Below are 24,971 nucleotides of genomic sequence, written 5' to 3' on the forward strand. Positions count from 1 at the left end.
GGTGAACTGGTGGTTTTCTACTGCTGTTACTGTGCAAGGGCTGCTAGAGCAGCCCTGGAAAAGAGCTTTATTTCTTTCCTGTAAATCTTAGCCATCTCAGGCTCTCCAGGTTTCATTCAATCCTGCTTCCAATGGACCAGGGAAAGAATATAATCTTGGGGGAAAAAAGAACATGATCAAGGAGTATTTTCTTAAGATTAATATGTCAGTAATGCCTCGTGGGTTCTAAAAGAAGGCTCTCTTGCTTTTTTTTATTTCTAGTGGGAAATCTAGTTTATTTTTATTAAAATGTAATTGCTATATTGAAGACATGTTCTTAGGAATCGTTGAGACCAGAGTTCGTGTCCTTGTTTGGTTACTTACTGAGTAGTACTATTGATAGAAGTGGCATGTATTTCATTATAAGCTGAACTCTGCAGGGCTGTAGATTTCTGGTGTCTACAGAATATGAAAAGGGTTCAGTGAAGTGAGTAGATGGGCTTGAGGAATTCAATGGAAAGGAAAGGAAAATATTTGTTTGTTTGGGCTATCAGGCAAGTTCAAAGATGGAGACTTTTGTTTCCTGTAACCCTGGAGGACAGCTCTGGTTTCATGTCAAACACCAGGGTTTCATGCAGGATATAAACATTTCCTGCTGGCATGGCTGTTTCTATAATGGTAACCCCATGGATTGTATGCTACTTGTATTGTAATTGTGCCAAGTGTTCCTGTGTTAAAAGTCAGTCTGGTTTTGCAGCTGCTTTGGGTTTAAAAAAAAAAAAAAAAGGAAAGAAAAGAAAAAAAAAACTGGCCTTCCAGCAGTTCAAGGAACTTAAAGTTACCCTTAGGAAAACATTTATCAGTGGTTATCATCTCAGAGGAACATCGTGGAATTGTCTGAAATGACGTAGGAAATGTGTGTGTGTGTGTGTGCGCGTGTGCGCGCGCACACACACACATGTGGGTGCCCTCATACTTGTGTGCATGTTGCACACTCCCCACAGTAGTGTGTAGTTAATGCTCATGATCATTAATTTTAAGAGGGCTATTGAATGCATATAGAACTTTACCGAGATTTGTTTAATAATGTATTCCCACACCTGCTAAGGTAAAAATGAGCAGGACTGAAAAGTTGAAATAGTGAATCTTAATTTCCCTTTGACTTACAGTAAATTTAATGATGGCATCTTCATTTCTGATTAATCTTGGCAATATTTCACAATGCTTTAGCCTTTTTAAAAATTCTTTCCCTCTGGTCTTTATGTCAAGTTGTTATTGATTTACAAACAAATACTTAAATGCAAGAAAGATAAAGAGACTGACTTAAAGCAATTCTGTGGTGTTGAGGAAAAAAAAACTCACTTTGAGAGCCAGAGAGCCCCTCCCCGCTTAATGGATCTATTTATACATTGCTTTTTATACTTTAGATACTCTTCAGTTGAGGGTACCCTGTAATCTCTTATAGATATCACATCTCAGGCCCTAAAAGATAACAGGAGCTACCTTTAATAAAATCATTTTAGTGTCTTCTCTGCAAACTAGAGAAGTTGACAAGGAGAGTTATGTTTTATCTTTGATAAAAGCAGCCAGAAATGGCAGAACAAATGGAAGAGATTTTAGAAATACTTGAAAAGGCAAACATTCCATGCCTAATAAGATATTCTGTGCACATCTTTACCTAGAGGGAAAGTGAAGAAAGAAGACCTACTACAAATATCACAAGTGTCGGTAGACTAACTTGAATGGTATAAGTTGTTATTAAATACACCGTCAGCATCTTATATTTAACGAAGTACTCCTGGTTCACAATTTTGTTATTCTTTGTTGGCATCTTCCAAATATATATACATGTCAACCCATAATCCAATTCAAGAATGTCAAACAGATTTGACAGAACTATATAGGCTTATCTATTTCCCAGTCTGAAACTTCAAAGTTGTTTGGAAAATATATAATAAAAATAAAAATTTGATAATTATACCCTTCCTTACATGGTCAAAGTAGTAAAAAGATAACCACCATCTAAAAATTAATTCCCGCAGTTCCTTTAGCCTTCAACTAATAGAAATCTATAGTTTTCAGTTTTACGAATCTCCTAGCATTCACTAGCTTCAATGTTGAGGAAATTAAACAATTAATCTTCCTTTTTAATTATATAGGCATGCCAGTCAGTGAAGTAATCAAACTCTACTCATGCTCAGTGGAAGTTATCTCTGCTGAAGGATTAGCTGCCATGTTCAACAATAGCGAAGCTCTTGCTTGCCAATAAAGAGGTTAATTGGCTTCAGAGAAAATACATGTGTAATGCACATAAGCCTAATATTGGTTTTGCCAAGGACCTGTGCAAGGGAAGTTAATGTTTCCTGTTTATTAGCTGTTTTACAACAATCTGCCCTTGACCAATAATTATGCTTACATAGCCGATACTAATATGTGTCAGCTCAACAGCTACTTAACGCGTCCTCTGCACCTGTGTGCAATTGAGTTTGTCATCATTCCTCTTTGGACCACAGTGGAAACCCCAACATCCATGACAGGTTGCTTGTCTAGCAGCTTTAAAACAGTAACTGGAATCATCTGTTCCTTAGGTTGGCCAATAGGCACAGGGGTATTTTCTAATCTCGTGTGTGTGCGCGTAAGTGCGTGTGCGTGTGTGCGTGTGTGTGTGTGTGTGTGTGTGTGTGTGTGTGTGTGTGTGTTTAAGGAAATTCACACAGACGTTCTTCACAGATCCTTTCCAATGATGACTCTGGAATCCCAATAGCATAGAATCACTGGGAACCTGGTAACTTGCCAAGTCTGATCTGTAAGCCCAGATCAAGATGTGCTAGTTTCTGGGTAAATCTTGTGCTTTAAACTTAAGAAAAATAAGTACAAATTGAAAAAAATGTTGAGCAGCAAGACTTTACTGTTCTTAGAACAATTACTAACTGATATTTATTGAAATATAGGAATGTTGGTATTATTTTCCGGATAGCAGTTCTACTTTCTATTTTTGCCACGTCCTCTAAAGCTTCATACAATGATTCCAGTCATAGAAACTTGTAATAAATTTGTGACCCTAACATGGCATGACCTGAGACCTATTTTGTTATCAAATTTTCCAAGCTCACATATAGCATTATACATTAAATAGAAATTTGGGGGGATTACTTAAGAAAATATGGCAATGGAATATAAGTTAATAGTTGCCTGAATGTCTGGCTTTCACCTTATTTGAAGTTTCCCTCCCTCCTCCATAGAATATTTATTACAGGTTGTTCAGACTACCTCAATGTGAGAGCATACTTGTTTTCAAGGTGCTTTTCAAAACCTATCCTCGAAGGAAATCATTTCCATTTGTGGTATGGTTTCCTGATTTTAGAATAAAAAATAAAGGTAAAGATTTTTTAAGTCTCAATAAACAAAACAAAATATTTTTCTAATAAATAGGGCACTTAAAGTTCACAGGTGACATGAAACAAGAAATATTAGTGATGTTGGAGACTTTAAACTTTTTAAAGTGAAGGACTAATTCCACTTGTTAGATATTTTAGATGGCTTTGGGAAATATTCATATGAGTTTCTAAAAACTGATGACCAGAGTAAAGAAGCTAGTAAAAATAGACTGAAGGACAGTCATCAGGCTGATTTTACTTCCCTACATGAGTTTTCAACGACAGCTCTAAACTAGCAACTTTTCAATTAAATCCAATCTGTCACGGTGAAGAAAACTAGCCGACAGGCCTTGCAAAGAGATTTGGCAGGGAGTGGCCAAGTTAGCATTTTTAACGGAAGCTGTATTTTATTTATTTAAACCATTGCATAAGTAGCTCTACATATTTTTATTTTTTAGACATTTATGCCTTTAATTCAAACAGTATACAATTAGACGTTGCAAGCTCAATCCTGGACTCTTCCTGTGTCTATAAGTTCATTTTAGTAGCAGTAAAGCACAGTGGAAAAAGTATTTTTTTTCTTCCCATTTTCTCTCTCTACAGTGTTGGGAGAAATTTTTGTCCTTGAGAATATTAAGTATCTCAATAATCTTTGAGTCCAGCTCATGGTCAGCACTTGAAGAGAACAGTTTGAGACAGCCAGAGCCTCTTAAACCATCCTACCACAAATCTATTATGATATAAAAAGATAAAAAATAATGTAACCCTCCCTGCTTCAAACTGCACAGTTACACTGTGCCAATATTGTACTATAAAGAACCTTTGTTTTCAAGGTTGTTCTTAAGAGCTCTGGAACTGTACATTTCAAGAGACTCTATATTATTAACAAGTTTTATATTATCAAAAAAACATGTTGGGGGGTCATAAATTAATGGCATCAATATCCTCTGGAACTAGGCGGTCTCTGTTTTTAGTTAAAAACATTCTTATTTATATTGGTCTAATAACAAGGACCTTTTTTGGCTCACTACATTTTACCAACTTTCATTGACTCTGTCATTAGTTCAGTAACACACGCATTCATCTCAAGGGACAAGTCGGTCATCTCACGTTCTTCACCTCTTCCTGTTTGTCTTTGTTGCCTGTACTGTTTCTCTCTCTCCCCCACCCCCTCCCTCTTTTTCTCCCTCTCACTATTTTGTGTTGTGACTTGATTGATAAAGCTTGAACTTTCCTGTAAATTAAGGGGCACAGAAGTCCAGACTGGCAGGTAGAATAACTATCTGGTCAGACAGCCTTATAAAGAGGAATATGCCAGTGATCATTACACAAGTAGATATCCCAGAAACATTCACCCATTTAAATTCAGAAACAAATCCAAGATGGGGTTAATTTCCAGTTTTTCTAACCTTTCAGTTTCTGTAAGAATTCTTGGGAAATCAACAAGCTTTTGCTGTTCAGGTGCTGAATATAAAAGAGCATCTGTATTTGCATGAGATATAAATTTCCTTTAGAGACACTCATTGTTTGTTCTCAATTAGTTGCAGAGAGGCAATAATTGCAAGTTTTTTTATAAATAAAATAGTAAAGGCTGGCCCATATGAATGTGTGTTGACCTGTGGATATACTGTGTGGCCTGTAAACTATAAACACAAGTAACTCAGAGGGGGGGAAGGCTGTCTCTACACTGGTAGGCTAGAGTTTAATACAGAGGAAATGGGTCACTTTTCTGAGGCTAACTTGAGCTCCATGACAAACATATAACACAAGGAAATTGCATGCTTTCAGAGCATACTTCGTAAGGCACCATACGCTCTGTTCCAAGAAACCAACATAGGAGTGGGTGAGGCTAAATGCTACTGAGTTGCTAGCAATATTGTGCACATATGGACTGACTGTGTGATGGCGTATATAAATATTCCATCTGCTAATTGCAGTTAGTTATCAGATTGCACTCAGACGGAATGACAGGAGAGGCTTCAGGAACACCATGTAACAGAACATACAGCTGAGATATAGTTTTCAACTCTTGACAAGCTTTTGAGCTCACCCAAACAGCTTTTTCTTTATTCTTTAATTAAGATTAAAATGCTTTAAAATCACCAAATCATTATATTGTCATATATGAGGACCAATGACAAAAGAAAAGGAAATAAAGGAGCTTGAAAATCACTTGTCTCAAAGTTGCTTCATGATATTTTGGAATCCATTGACAATTAAGCATTTAATTTTCCCAAAGCAATACCAAATAAGACCTCCAAAATATTAGATTCCCTATTTCAAGGGGATTTATATACAAATCTCTCATACATGAACTATCTCTAAGATGACAAGTTCAGCTCGTCAAGAAGAGACGTACAATTCCAACTTTTGGCAACTTCTTTTATCTTCCAGTTTTATGGTGTTCTGATCATTCATAGACTCTTTTGGTTTAACTCTACTGTGACTTGGGAAGCAGAATAGTTTAGGGAAATGAATGTGTGGCTTTATACTTATGATATATGGGTTCAAATCTTGATTCAATCTCATTTCCTTTATCTAGTAAATAAGGGGGGGAAAGAAACTAGATGTTAATAGGGGTTAGAAATAAAAAGTGTGTACAGTGCCACAAACCTATGAGGTTCAAAAACAAGTGTGTTATCTTTATCCTTTTATGCCTACATATTTTTATGCACTCATGAAATGAACAATGAAAGAATAAATGGCAGATTCTGTAATAATACACAAGTGAATGAGTAACAGAACTTAACAGTGCCACTAAAAGATAAATGAAGAAGAAAACTATGAATATTTTATTTCTCTAAAATTTTTTAAAATTATTTTTGTGGGTCATGGGACTTGAACTGGCCTGGGAGGTGTCCTTGAGGTCTTCAGCTCAAGACTATTGCCCTACTCTTGAGTCAAGCTGCACTTCCTGTTTGCGAGAGCTTAATTGGAGATAAGAATCTTAGATCCTTGGGCCGGGAGTTTGGCCTAGTGGTTAAAGTGCTTGCCTAGCATGCATGAAGACCCAGGTTCGATTCCTCGGTACCACATATATAGAAAAAAGCCGGAAGTGGTGCTGAGGCTCTCAAGTGGTAGAGCTCTAGCCTTGAGAAAGTCCAAGGACAGTGCTCAGGCCCTGAGCTCAAGCCCAGGACTGGCAAAAAAAAAAAAAAGAATCTTAGGTCCTTTTGTGCCTGGGCTGGCTTTGAACCATGATCCTCAGATCTCAGCCTCCTGAGTAGCTAGGATTATAGACTTGAGCCATCACACTCAGCTATTTCTCTCAGTCTTTTAGGAATATTTTGTTTCCTCTTACATTTCAACTTATTCATCAAATGTGTACTTTTAGCTAACATAGTATCTAAAAACCTGGCCCAGATAATTAGAAAATCAAAATGCACTGAATCACTCAAAAAATGTATATCAGATCAGCAAAGTCTAAATTGGAAAATCTAATTGAACACCTATCCAAACAGAGTTTTATAAACCTTACTTGCAAACTGAAGCAGAAAATCTCTCCTAGGAATAGCCAATTTAATTAAATTTATTAAGTAGTAAGGGCAACATGGGCTTTGTACCTGGATATTTCTTTTTTATTTTTTTAAATTAATGTACACAAACTTAAATCCTCCCCCTCCATTCCTATCACATTTTCAACAACTTGCTTAATCAGCCTGCTTGTAAAAGATGGGAGCCTCCAATATTAATTCTGCTAAGGTGTCCTTAAGACCAGAGAAAAGGAGAGGTCAGCCTTAGCCTGTGGAAATGCTGAGGGAAACACTATCCCTGGTATTGGAAAGAACCTGAATTTAACCTTCATGGAGGTCAAGATGAGGTAGCAGTGGTCATAAGCAATAGCTTGGCTGAGCTCATCAGTCTGTGTAATTTTCTAGAAAAAACATTGTAGTACATCTTGTGTGAGAGCGATTTATTTTTTTGTTGTTGTTGTTAAATTCTGTGGCCCCCAAAGAGGTATAAGTTAGATATACTCTCTAGTATTTTTCAAACATCCTGTTTTTAAAAATACAAAGAATAAGGTAGGGTGAAATATAACAAAATACAACTGCATGGGCAGCCACATGCAGAAAACTAAAAATTGACCCTAGCCTTTCGCCATGCACAAGCATTAACTCAAAATGGATCAAAGACCTCAATATCAGACCTGAAGCCTTGAAATTGTTAAATGATAAAGTAGGAGAGACACTGGAACTCATAGACACAGGCAAAAACTTCCTGAACAGAGAGTCTCAGGGTCACAAAAGATTGGAGAGAGACTCGATATATGGGACTACCTAAAAATCAAAAGTTTCTGCACAGATAAAAGTGTGGCTACTAAAGTAGAAAGACATCCAACCAACTAGGAAAAGATATTTACCAATAATACATCAGACAAATGCTTAATATCCAGTATCTACAGGGAACTCAAGAAACTAATCCCCCCAAACCCAACAAACCAATCACTAAATGGGCAAGGGAACTAAAGAGAGACTTATCAAAAGAAGAGGTTAAAATGTCAGAAAAACATATGAGAAAATGCTCATCATCCATGGTCATAAAGGAAATGCAAATAAAAACAACCCTAAGATACCACCTTACCCCAATTAGAATGGCCAAGATTCTGATCTCAGACAATGACAGATGCTGATGGGGTTGTGAAGCAAGAGGAACCCTACTGCACTGCTGGTGGGATTGTAAGCAAGTTCAGCCACTCTGGAAAGCACTGTGGAGGTTTCTTAAAGAATTGAAAGTAGACATTCCCTACGATGCCATCATACCACTCCTAGCATCTGTCCTGAACATCATAACCCAGGATATGATAAGGACACCTGCTCAGCCATGTTCATCTCTGCACTATTCACAATAGCCAAGAGATGGAAACAACCAGATATCCTACTGCTGATGAATGGATACAGAAAATGTGGTATTCTACATAGCCAATGGAATTCTACATAGCCAACAGACAAGATAAAATAATGGCATTCGCTGGGAAGTGGATGAAGCTAGAGCGAGTCATGTTGAATGAGCTAAGTCAAGACCAAAGGAACAAAATGCACATGGTCTCCTTGATATGTGGATATTAGATCCAAACGGAACTAGAGTGTTGACTCAATACTCAGGTATTCCAGGTTATTGACATAAATTTGGAGAGATAAATGTATCTATATAGACATGTAAGTCTATGATGGGATATATATTATATAGACATATATTTGATATATATTGATATGTATCTATGACATACAAACTCTCAGCTTTATTTTAATTATGTTCTTAAATCTATGTGCCAGTGATTGCATATAGAGATTCCTTTCTTTTTCTTTTTTTTTTTTTGGCCAGTCCTGGGCTTGGGCTCAGGGCCTGAGCACTGTCCTTGGACTTTCTCAAGGCTTAGCACTCTACCACTTGAGCCTCAGCACCACTTCCAGCTTTTTTTTCTATGTATGTGGTACCGGGGAATCGAACCAGGGTCTTCGTGCGTGCTAGGCAAGCACTCCACCACTAGGCCAAACTCCCGGCCCCGAGATTCCTTTCTTGAATATTTGTTTGTAGAACATGACATTTGAAATATGATGTAAATTATGAAATATGATGCAAATAAAACAAAGCAGAAGCATGAAAAAGAATTTACTCATTTTCATGAAGCCTCACCATTTTGTTTTCATGATTTGTGCTTACTCTATCCTAAAGAATTTTACTTACTCAATAATATATAAATATATTACCCTGTATTTCTTGTAGAAGTTTTGACAAAGATGCTAAACAACACTTTAGCTATATTATTTAAATTTTGGCCTATTGTATTTTCATTTACATTCTATTTTTATGTACTATCTTTTAGCTCTTGTATAGAGAATTTCTACCTTCACATGTAAGTTTTGAGTATAATATATCCATCATCAATTTATTCTTTACATTGCAATTTATTCTTGTTTCTGTGTCTTGGCACTTTGATTCTTTACTATAGCTTACTTATTGAGTTTTGGGCCTCCCAAATGCTTAAGAATATTTCTCAATCTACATGTATGCTTTAACTTTACTGCAGTTCAAAATTGTGTGGTCTTAAGGTCCTGTGTAGTAACTGACCAGGATATTGTTTTAGAAGGAAAATAGTTGAACTGGAAATAACTTATTTTTTTCATTTAAGTTACCAGTAGGTGAACTTGTTTAAATATGAAATATAAATTATACAATAACTGAACATAAAATTAACATTTCTCTAGGAACATACATAATCATTCCAAGAATAAGAACTTAATCTGTAAATAGCACAGAACATGATGAATATTTGGAGATTAGCTCATCATGATTCCAAGAAATCAACAAAATGAACTTTTCCAAGTTTAATTTCACATTGAAATTTTTATAAGGTTGAATAATTTTATTCTTGCATCTTTTAGTGGCAATATTACTTACCAAATAAGCTATCTTCTTGTAACTCTTTTTGTGAAAATTTTGAAAAAAACTGGCAGAAAATCTAAACAAATCACTATGACAAGAGTAGAGAGTTAGTCAAACACATTTACTTCATGTCGCCTGCATTAAGATTCTTGCCATGTCAAGAGAAACATTCAAGAAAAATCATTTATCATATAGCTGACAAGTCTGATTTCAATCAAAATAACTTAAAAGATCTGAGAATATATTTCTGTATTCCCCAGAAACTCCAATGATAAACTTAAGATATAGCAAGCAAGAATGACTAATAAGAAGAGAGATGAATTCTCTCCCACAGATCATAAGATTTTTCAATGACAGAATATCTTCTACATTACAAAATAACCAAGAGTACACTTTCAAAGGATGAATCTTTAGAGAATGACTGGCTAATCACAAGCAACAGATAATGACTGAGGAAGACTGGATGAGACAGCAGAGCAGAAAAGAGAGCCTGGGTGCCGTGCTGGTAACAATCTAAAGATGGGTCCCTCTGCCAACTTTTAAATCACTATTGCTTTGCAAATTCCAACCACTGAAGGTTTCAGGACATCTGGAATAGTATATCTTCTTCACATTGATGAAGACTTTATTCTATAGTGATGATTTGCAATGAATTTGATATTCTTCCTTTATACTTTTGTAAACTCATCAGAACATTTCACTGCATCTACATACAACTGGTCAATTTGTTTTTGTTCCATTCTTTTTTTCCCTTTTCTCTGATTTTCTGTAACTTCTGACTTTTTCTATGACCAACCTGATCTTCATATAAATAAGTTACTTAAATGTTATCATCCTCTAGACACTACAATCTGTTCTTTAGTCTTATAACACATCAGCAGATCTATGCAGCTGATGAGAAAACTGAGTTTTAGAGATGACAAATTAGAATAGCCAGCACAGAGTAAATAAAAATATCACATCTTGGATTCAGGTGTTTTTAAAATTCATTCTCTTTTTTTTAAAAATAGATGACTTTCCCTTATCTTTGCATTAAGTAGAGGATAATAAGTGTTGAAAACTAGAGAGCCGGGACCAGCAGTTTGGCCTAGTGGTAGAGTGCTTGCCTAGCATGTACAAAGACCCAGGTTCAATTCATCCATTTCACATACATTGAAAAAGTCAGAAGTGGTGCTGTGGCTCAGGTGGTAGAGTGCAAGCTCTAGAATTTAGAGAACAATGTCTTTATACATCTCTTCAGCCCACCTAGTCAATAATGTACACGAATAATGATAAAATAAAATGTACAGGAAACCATTTTAAAGTGACTATCCACACAAAAAGGTAAAATAGCTCTCTAGTTGTATTATTTTATTTTATTTTACTTTGTGCCAGTCCTGGAGCTTGAACTCAAGGCCTGAGCACTGTCCTTGGATGCTTTTTGCTCAAGGCTAGCACTCTGCCACTTCAGGCACAGTTCCACTTCCAGCTTTTTCTGTGTATTTGGTACCAAAGAACTGAACCCAGGGCTTTGTGCATGCTAGGCAAGCACTCCACCACTAAGCCACTCTCTGGGTCCTGGAAGTTTGTATTTTTAAGCCAGTGAAAGAAAAACAAATACTGTGTGTTCTCACCGTACATGAAAATTACCCAAGTAGATATTATATGAACAATATTTAGGAGGCAAGAAAGAAAGGCTGGGGAGCAGCTACTAACACATATTTGCAAAGGAGAACTAAGCTCTAATGTTTTACATCACACCTAAGCAACTGCAATTCAAACCATTTATCAATTCATCATATATATATATATACATAAAGAACTAAAAGAGGAATTAGAAATTTCTGAACACTGAGAATTGTGAAATGCTTAAGAACATCAAAATTCTGATTATCCTAACTTACTCATTACACATTGTATATATGTACCAAAATTTTATACATCACTCCATATATATGAACAATTTTTACCTATTATATAAAAATAATTTAGCTGACGGGGTAGCAACCACAATGTATGTTAAATATTTTTAGTTTTATTTCATATATCTTTGTTTTATTAAAAGGATGAAAACTCAGAATTCCTGAACTGCTAGTACAAGTAGTGAATCTGGCTTTAGATTCTCTAGTAAATCTATCATCATGATGAACTGAGTTTCAGCAGGTCCTTAGAACTGGGATGACAGAGGAGTAAGTAAAGAAGAAGGGAGAAAGTTTTATCTGTTTGGATGTAGAGATATCCTCAGATACGGTTTAAAAGAAAGCATTCTTTATTGAGATGCAACTTAGCAATCATACAATTAATCCTTTAAAAATGTACAACTAGCAGCTTATTATAGACTTATGCCAACATCACAATACATTTTAGAACATGTTTATTATTTCTATTTTTAGAGGAGTCTGGGATCAAAATTCACTCTTGCTATCTGAGGTTTTCACTTATTGGAACTGTACCATCTAAGCCAGGCCTCTAACCCCTAGAACATACTCATAACCACTAAAAGAAATACTCTATCTTTTAGCCATTACTCTTCCAAGACTTACATACTACCCCATACTATACAAGGTACCAACATACCTTCTATCTCTACAGATTTACCTGTTCTGAATATTTCATTCTAAAATCATCTTCATATATGTGGTCCCTGAATCTTGCTTTTCAACAGCATATTTTGAAGTTTCATTCTTCTTGTAGCATGTGTTGGTACATCCTGTCTTCTTAGTGCCAAATAAGAGGAAAGATGCTATATTTATACATTGATCACTGATTAATACTTGAGTTGTTCCCATTAGGGGCCATTGTGAACAATGCCACCATAAACATTCTGACTGACACTGGAAGTGAGAAAATGTGCTTTCACAGCTTAGTGAAACTCATACCAGCCAATATGCAGTCAGCTTCAAAACCTATTTGATGCAGCTATCAAATGCTAGTCAAGATGCATCTATCCATATGACATGACTATTTCAACAGATTGGAAAATATTACTATTTTGTACAAGCGTAGGATATCATAGTTATTATTATATATTTAATGAATATCACAAATGTGTCATCTGTATTTTAATTCCTTTGCATTGACTTATGGCTTCTTTTTTCCTGATTTTTTTTTTAAATGAGTTTTACCACACTGCAGAGAATCCAATGTAAGGCATTTGTAATTAATTAAACACAAGGATGGAAGAGAATACTTAGGGACAGGCACACTCATTTAGCAATCTGACCTTGATTTTTAGACAAATTGTACTGCAGTTTTATGGAAAGAGTTGATTTAGCACAATGCTCACCTTCAGCTCCTAGGCCTCCTTGTATATGTGTATTAATATGAAACATGTCAATCATACTGTCCTAGATGAAAATATCCTCCCAGTTGATTCACTGTCAACATCTTGATATTCCCAATAAAGTCTCTTTTATAATTAAAATCTAGAGCAGGTGGCTTTTTATATTTTTTCCAAGATCTGTTTTTCTTCGTCTTTCTCTTCTTTAAGTAAATTGAGAGTCCTCATCTAGCAATCACAATCTGCTGCCTGGTGAAAGATTTCTATGTGGCCAGTGCTCCTTATCCCTTTGACTTGTTTCCTTTGGAAATTGTTGACCTCATATGAGTAAAAGAGAGACAGATGAATACAATGGGTCTTGTCTGGCCAAGGTCTGAATTGTGGAAGTGAATGTACCTGTCAATGATTTGGTTGTCCTTTTACATTTTTTCAAGAAAATTAGATTGGGGGAAAATGGGGGCAGAAAGGATGATTTATCTTTGTAGGTTTTGTGCTTTTAGAAATGGTTATGTATCTCTTGCAGATGACAAACAGGAGAGGGCCCATACTGCAGGAAGTGCTATCTGTTAATTAAAAAAATAAGCAGAATCAAAAGAGCTATTTTTAAGCTGGGTTTGAATTCCATTATATTCTTACTTATGAAGTTTCCATCCTAGTTATTTTAATGTTTTATTAATCTAACTTCTTAAAATATCATTTTTCAATCACACCACTGGAAAAATAAAATCTGAAAATTTGTTTTCTTTTTGTTAGGAGATGGTGTGCTCTTAACACTATGGGTCAACATGACCTTAACTTTAGTTTTATTATATAATATCTACAATGTGGTTTTATCAGTTCATCTTATTCTCTTGTGTATATCTAATTTTTAATAATCACTGTAGAGCCATGGACTTTAACCCTTTGTAAAAGAAAATTAAATTATAAATCCTTGATACTCGTTTACTTCCATTTCTTCTGAATTAAAATTACCAAAAAAATCATTTTTGTGGAGGAGAAAGAAGGATAGAAATGAAGAAATTAATTAATAATCAGTAATATTAATTGAGATTCAGTGGTCACCTCAACTTCAAATAAAAAGAATATGTTATAATCATAATATATTATAATGCTGCTAAGGAAACAACTTGAATTTTCTAAAGGTGAGGCTAAAATACCTGGAAGACTAGTCTGCTTTGGAGATATTTTTAATATGAGTGAGTTGTACTTCAGTGATTCTCTTTGTACAGTCTCCAGACTAACAGCAGAATACATATAACTTCTCTAGACCTTATAACTACCAAACCCAAGGCTCTGGGCATGAAATTTGGCAATGTCTGTGTTAACATCTCTTTAGACATTTGAAGGTTTGAAGGTTCATTGGTTCTCAAACTGGCTTTATAGAAGAATCATGCATAGAACTTTTAAACTAATCAATGCAGAGATTTTACTTGAAGCCACAAAATGACAGTCTTTTGAGGATTAGCCCCAGATATTTACATTCTTGTAGTCCCTTTAGATGATACTAACAGGCAGTTAAGCTAGACTACAGAAAAGCATGGCTCAACCCTACTTGTACCCTATAATCACCAGTAGAGACTACAAAGCAAAAGAATGTCAAGAGTCTCCCAATTCCAGAAACCACTGAATCAGAATCTTAGAAGATTAAGCCTTGTGACTATTTTTAAGAATCTCTATATAAGGATGTTGATGCATTTGGGTTTAGCTAAAGACATTTGAATGGGCTAAATAATCTCTCCAGGTCTATTCTTTTGCTACAATTACATTTAATATACAATGTTCCATTTAGCACATTTTTAACTTAGCTCTTCCCCTACTCCCCTTTTTTTGCCTTTGTACAGCTTGCCACTAGTAGTAATGTGACCCTGGTGTTGACACAGGAGAAGTTGCTACATAAACACTACTAATGAAATAAAAAGAAAAGAGTTAGCACAAGCCAGTTACAAAATGAATTTTCTTTTCCTAAGATATTTGGCCTGGTGAATGGTTCTTTCTTGCTGCAGGAGTCATGTCTACATTTTCAAGAGAGTAAGAACTCATGTAAGATCCCTGATGAGTCTCTGATACCAGAAGGCAAAAGGGGATAATGAACAAATAAAAAGCAATATTCCTACATCCTCCCATATTTGAGATAATGGCTGTGTTAGAGCCAGGAAAAGTACACTGACATGTTTGTTTATTTCACTAGCCTTGAGCAAAAGGAAGCTCAGTGACAGACGGCATCCAGGCCTTGAGTTCAAGCTTCAAGACCTGCACAGCAGAAAAGACACTTTAAAAAGGTACAAATAAAGAATCGGATTTTCTGAGGTTTATTACCGAGTTACAACCATTTATGAATGAGGTAATGAGGCCAGAAGGTCTGATGCATGGCTTTTGCTGAAGTGCTGGAACTAGCACCAAGAAATAGTAAGACTAATTTCTTATTTACTAACACATTGCCCTTTTGAATGATTTACTTTATGCTCAGACATCGTTTTCATTCTTTATTAATTTAGCAATGTTGTTTTGAATACCTTTTTAAACTTCTCATTGTAGTTTATAGATATTCTACTGTAAATATTTTAATTAATCAGATTACTTTATCTAGGCCCCATAATTCGGAGCATTTCTTATAAGATTATGGCAACTGTATAAGACAGGTCCAGGAAAGATGGAGAAACTATGATGTATGATATTTCAGAACTTCTCAGGTCACAATGCTGTAAGACAGAAAACGTAAGATAAATCCAGATGTTTCCCTTCCTATTAATTTATGCTCCTGTGCACCTCAGATCAGCTGTGGTAACAAAACAACCTCACAATCTCAGCAACATAACCCAGTGTTAGTTTGTGCTTTATACGAAGTTCTTGTTGGGAACTCTCCAGAATAATTACTCTGATTGTGGAGGCTTCACAGCATCCCAATGCTATGAAGTGATTTCATAGTTCTGTGAGCTTGCAACAGGAAGGAAAGGTGAAGAAATGTACATCACTTCTCTAATGCTTTGGGTTAGGACGTATTTCATTTCTGCTGCGTGACATACTCCATTACATTCCCAAAGCAAGCCCCATAGGCACACCTAATTACAGGCAGATATTTTCCTGGAAGGAAAAGAGAAACACGTATCTTACTAAAGTTTCCAACATCAATGTCATCAACACACATTCTATTTCAATGTGATAGATACATTGTTGCTTAGCCTTAAAACATTTTTCCTAAGGGCATGGAGAGTGGCATGTGGTTTCTGATATGAAGGATCTGACAGTTTATAAAAAAGAAAGCATTTTATGAAGTCAGAGAGGTAAGGAATATTGGAACTCAAAAGGGAGAAAAGCTATCTTGATTTGGGGAAAGTAGGGAATATTTATGGCATTTATATTGGTCTTTGGAGGGTGAGTAGAATTTTATGGGGCAATACAACCATGAAAGCACCTAATAAAAAGAAGACATGACAGTATATTAGGATGCTTTGCTTGTCACATACCAACTAATGACAGGTCACATGAGACATCTCCCCCCTTTCCACTGGAAAAGCAAGGCTCCCCACAAAGTGGTTGAGAGGGGGTATCTGTTCCAGGGTCTAGTAAGGCAGAAAGATTGATGAGATCACTGCCAAGTAACTACTTGTTCTGCATGGTTCTTGCTTTCACACTCCACTGATATATTTTTTTTAGCATGATTACCACAAAACGCATATTAAAATATTCATTCACATTTCCTTCAGAAGTTGCTAGTTTTGGAAAATGTATACTAGCCGTAGGATGATTCTCAGACTCTGCAAATAGCTAAGCACAGAATTCTCCCCCAAATATTGACTCATTTAGGGGCGTGGAAGCCACAGAAGTGTAGAGGATACTCAATTCCTCATTAAGTAAGCCAGAGACAAATTAAGTCAAAAGGACTGGATCCCTTACCTACTTTGAAAGTCATTAGATCATATCACTGGGATAAAATAGCTCATGTACTAAAGCTAAAAAATGTAATGGAAACTCTAAATTTAGAAACGATAGTAACAAACTTATTATTCAGGAACAGGGATTTTTTTTTAACTAACCCCAAATCTCAGCTTCAAAACGATGGAGGCTCTGTATCACCATACATGTGCATATTACAGGTACATGGTCAACTGCTAAAAAATTCTGAACAAATCAAGCCTAAAAGTGTGATCATGAGCAGGAGAGAAATCAAAAGTCTTATGTCAGCAGCACTATTTTTTAAAGTCTTTTTTAAATTATTTTTTTTTAAATGTTGTGGCCATTTAGGGGAAAAGACTCAACTCAGCCATAAAACTGTTTGCTCAGCTCAGGTGGTAGGTTTTCGTCTGTCATACCCATCTCACATAACCTTGGAACCAGTCTTTCTCTGTACATTTGCCAATTTCCGTTATTTGTGGAAATATTTGTTGAGACTTTATAGAGTCTCATTCCATTCCGATCCTTTTGAAAGCACTGAAACCCTGTATGTTTGTTCAAAAACTCAGATCTGTCTATAACTCACTACGGCGAATCTATTTTTCCATTTGTCACTCCTAGTTAATATTTTATACTTCTGTCACATATACATGATTCTCAGCATCTCATAGTATCATTCTTTGCTTGCCAACTTGATCTAAATATGTTATATATTGATGTGACACACTATGTATCATTAGGAATTGTGGGGCGTTTTCCCCTCCATAATGTGTTTTTGAAACATCCATCTTCATGCTGATGTGGTTTCCTTGGAAAATATTTCAAATGCATTGCAAATCTGATTTATAGCTCACTTTCAAGAGGCAGAATTTTTATTTTTAGTTTATTTTTCTTCTTTCTCTTCATTTACCCTGTCTTCATTTATTAACTCAAGAAATATTTATTAAGAAATAACCAGTAGTTACAAAAGCCCTTGATACTAGGAAAATAGCAGTGAATGATAGATTTTTTTTTCTTTTTTGCCAGTCCTGGGGCTTGAACTCAGAAACTGAGCACTGTTGCTGGGAGAAGCCTACGCTAAAAAAGTATAATTTCATGAGCCAGCAAGAAACAGTAGATATTATTTTTTATTAAGCCTGGATTATATCACCACAGGATAAATGTACTTGGGAAAGATAACAGAAATAAACTCCAGATCACATCAATATTTGGAGACCAGAGCCCAATTATGCAGCATAGACAAGATATTTTTCCTGTCCTATGGTAAGACCATGGTTTTAGATCTTAGTTGCACAATGGCCTGAGTGCATTCTCAAATTTAGATTAAATGCTTGTGGCCCAAACAATGATAGTGATATTTTTAAGCCTTCCGCTTGATCCTGACTTAGGTCAGCCTAGATTGTCTTTGTAAACCTCAGATCATCTGATAGAATCATTGTTAGGTGATTCTACTCATGCCTACTCATGGCTCTAATGCAATAATCACTTTTCATCAGCTTCCACTGATAGACATGGAAATATCGGTTCATCCAGTTTGTGGATCCTGACTATGTATTTTTAACCTTTTATTTTATCCATGTATGTGCTTAAATCATAAGGGCTGTGAGAGAATAAATTTATGACTCTTGACTCTTAACCACCCGTACCATATCCTTTGAAAAGTGTTCAGTACAGTTGGCTTTTCTCATTTACTAAGGATTTCTCTGACATTGCATTTCATTCCACTACACTATTATGCTATTCTCCTATCTATCCTTTTATTTCTCTGGCCTTTGTCAATTCATCCTTCGATCTCCAAGCTCTAATGTGGAAATTGCTAATCCCTAAGTACCCCTCTTCATAGTCTATGAATCACTCTTCATACTCTCTCTGTCTCATTTCATTTCATGTTTAAACGTATTACGTATTCATGACTCTCTGCCTGACCTTTAAGTTCTACACTTGTGTAATAAATGGTGTGTACACTTGGCTCCCCAGATTCAATTGCCTCTCTCTAATGTTCCTGACTTGAGCATTCACCCAATAGTTTGAGACGGGTACAAGCATCTTCTTTGTTACTTTCTTATCTTTCATTTCCACATACCTATCTCCACCAAATCTTGTCAATTCAATCTCCAAAATACAGGCTATACCCATCATTTTGTGAAATTACTCACCAGGCAAGGACTAGAGGTTCATGAAACATGAACTTAGTGGAATGCCAGCAGAAGAGGCTCACCATCACTGGTGAGACAAGATATAGTTATTATGACTAATTCTCTTATTTTCAAGTAGAACAATAAACTCTTGGAATACATATCAATGATACTTTGACCTATTCACTGTCTGTAATAAAAACCAGTTAAAGTATCTTACCCAAATTCCCTATGACTCAACAACAGACTTAGTTGCCATTTCTGATTCAGTCCATTGTATTGGCAGCCATTCAAAACTGGATTCTGATACAAGCTAGGACTGGTGCCATACAGTCTTTTCACATCTGTCCTTTCCTGAGAAATGAAGATAAACATTGGTTGGTAGAAATATTCAGCTCTGTAGTGGTAGTGTAAATTTAGCTCGACAGTGTAAACATGGTTTTACTTATAAAACCCTGATCTTAAACAAGGAAATTAACAAATAGCCTAGTGTAAATGCAACTTGGGCTAAAATAATGCAGTTACTTGTGGTTAATGGTATTTGTGTATTTGTGCTAACTCTGCAATTTTGAAAGCAAACTTCGGGGAAATCAATGGCCTATTGCCATCTCTACTTCACCTTGCACAAACCAATGGAGTATTGGTTTCAGACCTGTTCTGCTACACACTTCAAAAATTTCAAATTATAATTTTGTTTGGAGAATCAAAAATCATGATATTTCTTTTTTTTCTTGTAGTTTTTTGTGTTCTTTTCCATATATTTTTATTGTAATTAATAAAAGGATTACATTATATTCACCAGATAGAAGGTGCATTACTTCACAAACATTGATACCTTTTCACATATCTTGGTCCCCGTTTCCCTCCCCACACCCCAGCTTCTCATCTTGTTTTCCCCCTTCCCTATCCTATTCAAATAATCAAATAAGCATATATACAATATATGAGATAGCAAGGTGAAATACTATAACAATATGAGATAACCAAGGGACAGCAAAAGAGATGAGAGATAACATAGTACATTAAGGACAATAATCATTCATTATATGGCTTTTGTTTCTATATCCTGGAGGTCCTTTCATTTAGTGTCATACTATATGGCCTTATGTATTTAGGTTTTGCTCTATTGTAAATCTCTGCCAGGAGAGCCCAAGGTTTATACTGATTATGACAAATGAGGGAAACCATTGAGCCTATGATCCTCTGAGTCTGGCTTACCTCACTTAATATGAAGAATCATGATGTTTCTGTAAGCAAAACTCACATAAAATATGATAAAACATTGCTTTTAGATCTCTGAAGAACTTAATAATTATAAGGAACAAAATTAAGTAAGGTCTTTGATGACTAAAATGCTGTCTACACGGTAGAATTATATTTCTAAGTTAAAGCTCAAAATTTTCTGTTTACCTCAGTTGAATCCTATTATTATTCTATGTAGATTCTTGCAATTAAATTGCAATTAATAGAAAACTAAGAGAGTAAGAGTTTTTATTTTTTCAACACAGAGAATAAAATCTTGAATAAATAATATTTATTATAGGAATGAGACTAAGTAACTTTTATAATAAAGGTAATAAATCAAACTACTTTAACCAATACAGGATTACATAAGGCTATATGCTCAATTGCCATACCACTACTGGATATTGGCAAAAAGAACCACTGAAATTCTTTCTATTGCCATCTATATAATTTTGGCTACACATGTTTAAATCATATAATGTGGGTATCCTGGGTTAAAGGCACAGACTATGGATTTAGAGAGATCTACTCTAAGTCCCATCTCAGTTACTTCTTTACCACTGAACAAATTATTTAAAACTCTTAAGTCTCTGTCAATATATCTACAAAGCTGCAATAATTCTGTCTAAGAAGCTTACTGTTAGCATTCATGTAGACAATACATTAAAATTTCTAAGCATAGCTCTTAGCACTCAGGAAATTGATAAAATATAATTAATGATACAGATGTAACCTGTTACTTTATATTTATAAATTTCATAAAAGGAAGCATAAAATGTAATTTACTAATTTTATATGTTGGTACATTTACATTATTTTAATAGTAATAATGTCAATGGCAAACATCCATTGGTCTCTGTATGTTTCTTGTGAATTCTGTAACAAATTACCACAACCTAGATGACTTGAAATAACAAAAATCTATCCTCTGAGAGGTTTGATGGTCAGAAGTCTCAAATCAAAACATTTTCAGGGCTGTACTTCTCCTGGAGCATCTAGAAAATCATTCCTTCCAGGTTCTGGCAGGTGACTGCTTGCATTCTTTGATTTGCTATGGTATCATTACAATTTTTTGTCTCCAGGTGATGTTAGCTCCTTCTTTTCACAGTCAAATAACCTCTTACCTTTGAGTTATGAGGGCCCTTGTCACAGATATTAGGATCTGCTGGATAATCCCAGAGTGATCACCTCATCTAAAGAATCTTCATTTAATCTCATCTACACAAACTCCCCAAATAAGGTAGCATTTGCACACTCTAGAAATTATGACATAAAGAATACACCTTTTCTAAAACACCATTTTCACTCTTAGCCTCCAAATTCAAGAGACAGTGGTTAACATACATGGGATATAGCTTTAACTTTATGTGAAAATGCAATCAGCACATGAAATATCCTCAATAAAAAAATTTATACCATGCGAAGGGGAGAAAGATATACTGACAAATTTAATCAGGACAGCCAAGGAGAGAGTCAGGGAAAAGTAGCATATGAGGTAAATCCTGATAAATAAGTAGGTGTTTACTTAAAAAGGAGAAAGAAGGATATACTTTCAAATCTCAGGAGACACTTCCAAATACCAAAAAAGATGTGTGAGCTGATATTAGGTTGGTGGCTGGAATATTGAGTTGGGCTGAATCAGATTGAATCTTAGATGACAACAAGAAGAGTTTGAAATACATTTGTAGTCAACATAAAACTCCTGATACTTTTTTGTGCAGCCAAAGAACGGTATTTTCTCTGCTTCTTGTGGAGACCTGAAAAGTAAAGGGGCTGTATAGAAACTTGGGGGCCCAGGAGAAGGACTTGGGTGTAGGTGATGGAGATGTTAGGCCTTGACAGTAAGGACCAAGAGGAAAACAAAAATATAGAAATCCCTTTGATCTGGGTAAATGGATAGCACCAATAATAGAAAGCTGAATTCTAGATATAAATGTTTAAGGTACCCACCATGTAAAACCACTGGTCATGATCATAGCTTATCACAGAGCTTCAGACTTGCATTTCATTTTACCTAGTGTCCTCTTTTCCTCTCATTTCAATGTTTCTCTCTTCTCAGCCTCTGTATAATTCATCTGAAAAAGTTCAGTTCATGTTTTATTTTTTAGGAGGTTGTCTCTGATCTACAAAATTTACTTCTGGACCTGGCCAACTTGACTTTAAAGTCTCTTCCAGTTGTCTGTATAGTACTCTTCTTGAAAAATCCTCCAAATGTGAAAACATGACATTTACTTTTGCAATTTTAGCATCTTATATTAAGGTTAGGACCTTAGGAACAATGTGATGTAATTTTGTGAATTTTAAAATTAAAAATAATAGATATTAGTGGTGGATAGGGGTTAAACTCCCATTTGGTGCTGATGTAAGCTCCCACAAGGGTTAGAACACAAGATAAAATGCGATGATAGAAGTGTGAGGATCTTCCTGGCTGCTTACATTGAGTTTTTAACTGGAATCAACTCTTGGGTTTCTTCCTTGGTTGAGTACTTTTCTTTGTTGCAATGTGGTAAAATGACAAGAACAGCTTAATAGGTCACAAATATTCATGTGTTTCAATTTTATTTTCTCTTTTCTATCAACAGCCATTGGAAAGCATTTCTTCCTTTTAGGTAAAAGCAGTAAACCAAATAACTATCTTTATCCTGAGATGTTACTCTAAAGCTTCATGAAAATATAAAGAAGCAGAGAATTAATAAGACAAGTTTAAGTGCAAATATGTGTCCTGGAAATATAAAAACAATATAGCCGTGAATATGATATGCTAAAAAATTGTTATAACTACTTGTCAAATTACAACCCAACCTGCTATAGGAAGCATTGCATGTTATTAAGTTGACACTTCAATGGAACTGCTGGCTGTTTATCTATGTGGTTTTAAAACCCTGAGGTAAAGTTATCAAGGTTTTCTTATACTTTATTCCATGGGAAATAACTCTTAAAAGTTAAATAAGATAAAGTGAATTAAATGAAATCAGTGTTTCAAAATGTAAATCGGTGACATTTAGCATCTGCAATTTTTAATGAGTCAGAATTATGTTTCACAATGTTCTGTTAATTCTGTTATGCATATTAGACCTGGATATGGGGAGAAAAAGCATAGTCTAAAGAAATAAAATAGAAACGAATTAAAAACACAGTCAGGCGTGTGCTAGAATGCCCCATTCCTAGATATGTACTTCTGACAAGTAAAAGGCACAAGTAAGAATGTGTTTTTCAGGACTTTATTATTATTATTATTATTTTAACTATAAAGCATTTATTAAGTAAGAGGAATACCATTTAAAAATAAAACTAAAACATTAAAAACTTCCATTTTAAAAACATACTTTAGTTAAGCAGTAAATAATGCTAGAATCATAAAATAGTATTGTCCTTCAGTTGTTTAGATTGATTAGTAATAGCTTAAAATTTTAGACCTGAGCTTATTCTTGATTTTTTTAATGAGAACATGTTATTACTAAATATACCTCAGTAGAATGATGCTTCCTCTTTCACTTACAGCTCTCAGCCATAATAAATGAAGCAATTAGCTATATCTTTTATAGTTCCATGCTCAGAAGTGTTATTTTCAGGATTATAAAACTGAGAAAGGGTCCATTTGATATTCCTAGGTGATTCTGAAAGATCCTAGCTCAGACACAGCAAAGGCAGTACTCAGAGGAAAATATATAGCTCTGAGTGCCTACAATAACAAATTGGAAAAATCACAAACCAACAATGTAATGTGTCACCTTAAGCTCCTGGAAAAAGAGCAACAAACCAACCCTAATCCCACTAGAAAGAAGCAAATTATTAAAATCAAAGCAGAATTAAATGAATTGGAATCCCAAAAAACTATAGAAAGAATCAACAAAACAAGGAGTAGGTTCTTTGAAAGAATTAACAAAATTGACAAAACCTTAGCAAATCTTACCAAAAAAAGAAGGGAGCATACCAAAATAAACAAAATCACAGACTAAAATGATAATATCATGACAGAAATTACCAAGATCCAGAGTATCATGAGGGAATACTTCTCAAACCTTTACACCAACAAATTTGGGAATCTAGAAGAAATGGATGAATTCCTAGCCAATATTAACATACCCACACTGAACCAAGAAGAACTAACTCAACTAAACAGACCTATTTCAAGCACTGATATAGAAATGGCAATAAGAGAACTTCCACCTAAGAAAAGCCCAGGGCCAGATGGATTCACAGCTGAATTCTATAAGGTCTTCAAAGCACAGCTCAAACCAATACTCCTCAAGCTCTTCAATGAAATTGAAAACAAAGGCTCTTTACCAAACTCATTCTATGAAGCCAGTATAACCCTCATCCCCAAACCAGACAGAGATTCCTCAAAGAAAGAGAATTATAGACTTATTTCTTTGATGGACATCGATGCAAAACTTCTCAACAAAATACTGGCCAACCGTCTACAACAACTCATCAAAAAATTATACACTATGATCAAACAGGTTTCATCACAGGTAGGCAAAGCTGGTTCAACATACGCAAATCAATTAATATAACTCAACACATCAACAGGAGCCAGGACAAAAATCACATGATTGTCTCAATAGATGCAGAAAAGGCATTTGACAAGATCCAACACCCCTTTATGTTAAAAGCTCTGGAGAAACTAGGAATCCATGGAACATTCCTCAATATAATAAAGGCTGTGTATGACAAACCCACAGCTAGTATTACACTTAA

The 24,971-nt window shown here is 35.2% G+C and overlaps 1 long non-coding RNA gene across 3 annotated transcripts in view; it reads left to right on the plus strand.

Annotated features, from left to right (window-relative positions):
• LOC150069560 (uncharacterized) overlaps nt 1–24,971 on the plus strand; it is a 182,843-nt gene that overhangs the window by 122,148 nt on the left and 35,724 nt on the right. Inside the window, exons 1-2 of one of the 3 annotated variants that reach the window (XR_016535551.1) lie at nt 14,981–15,039; nt 15,188–15,405. This is a non-coding gene — a long non-coding RNA (uncharacterized LOC150069560). Of the gene's footprint in view, nt 1–14,980; nt 15,040–15,187; nt 15,406–24,971 lie in introns of those variants that run through there. The other 2 variants (XR_016535549.1, XR_016535550.1) reach the window with 2 other exon arrangements.

The sequence above is a fragment of the Megascapheus bottae genome, chromosome 1 (assembly GCF_031878675.1).
Source record: "Megascapheus bottae isolate mThoBot1 chromosome 1, mThoBot2.hap1, whole genome shotgun sequence".
Classification (NCBI taxonomy): domain Eukaryota; kingdom Metazoa; phylum Chordata; class Mammalia; order Rodentia; family Geomyidae; genus Megascapheus; species Megascapheus bottae.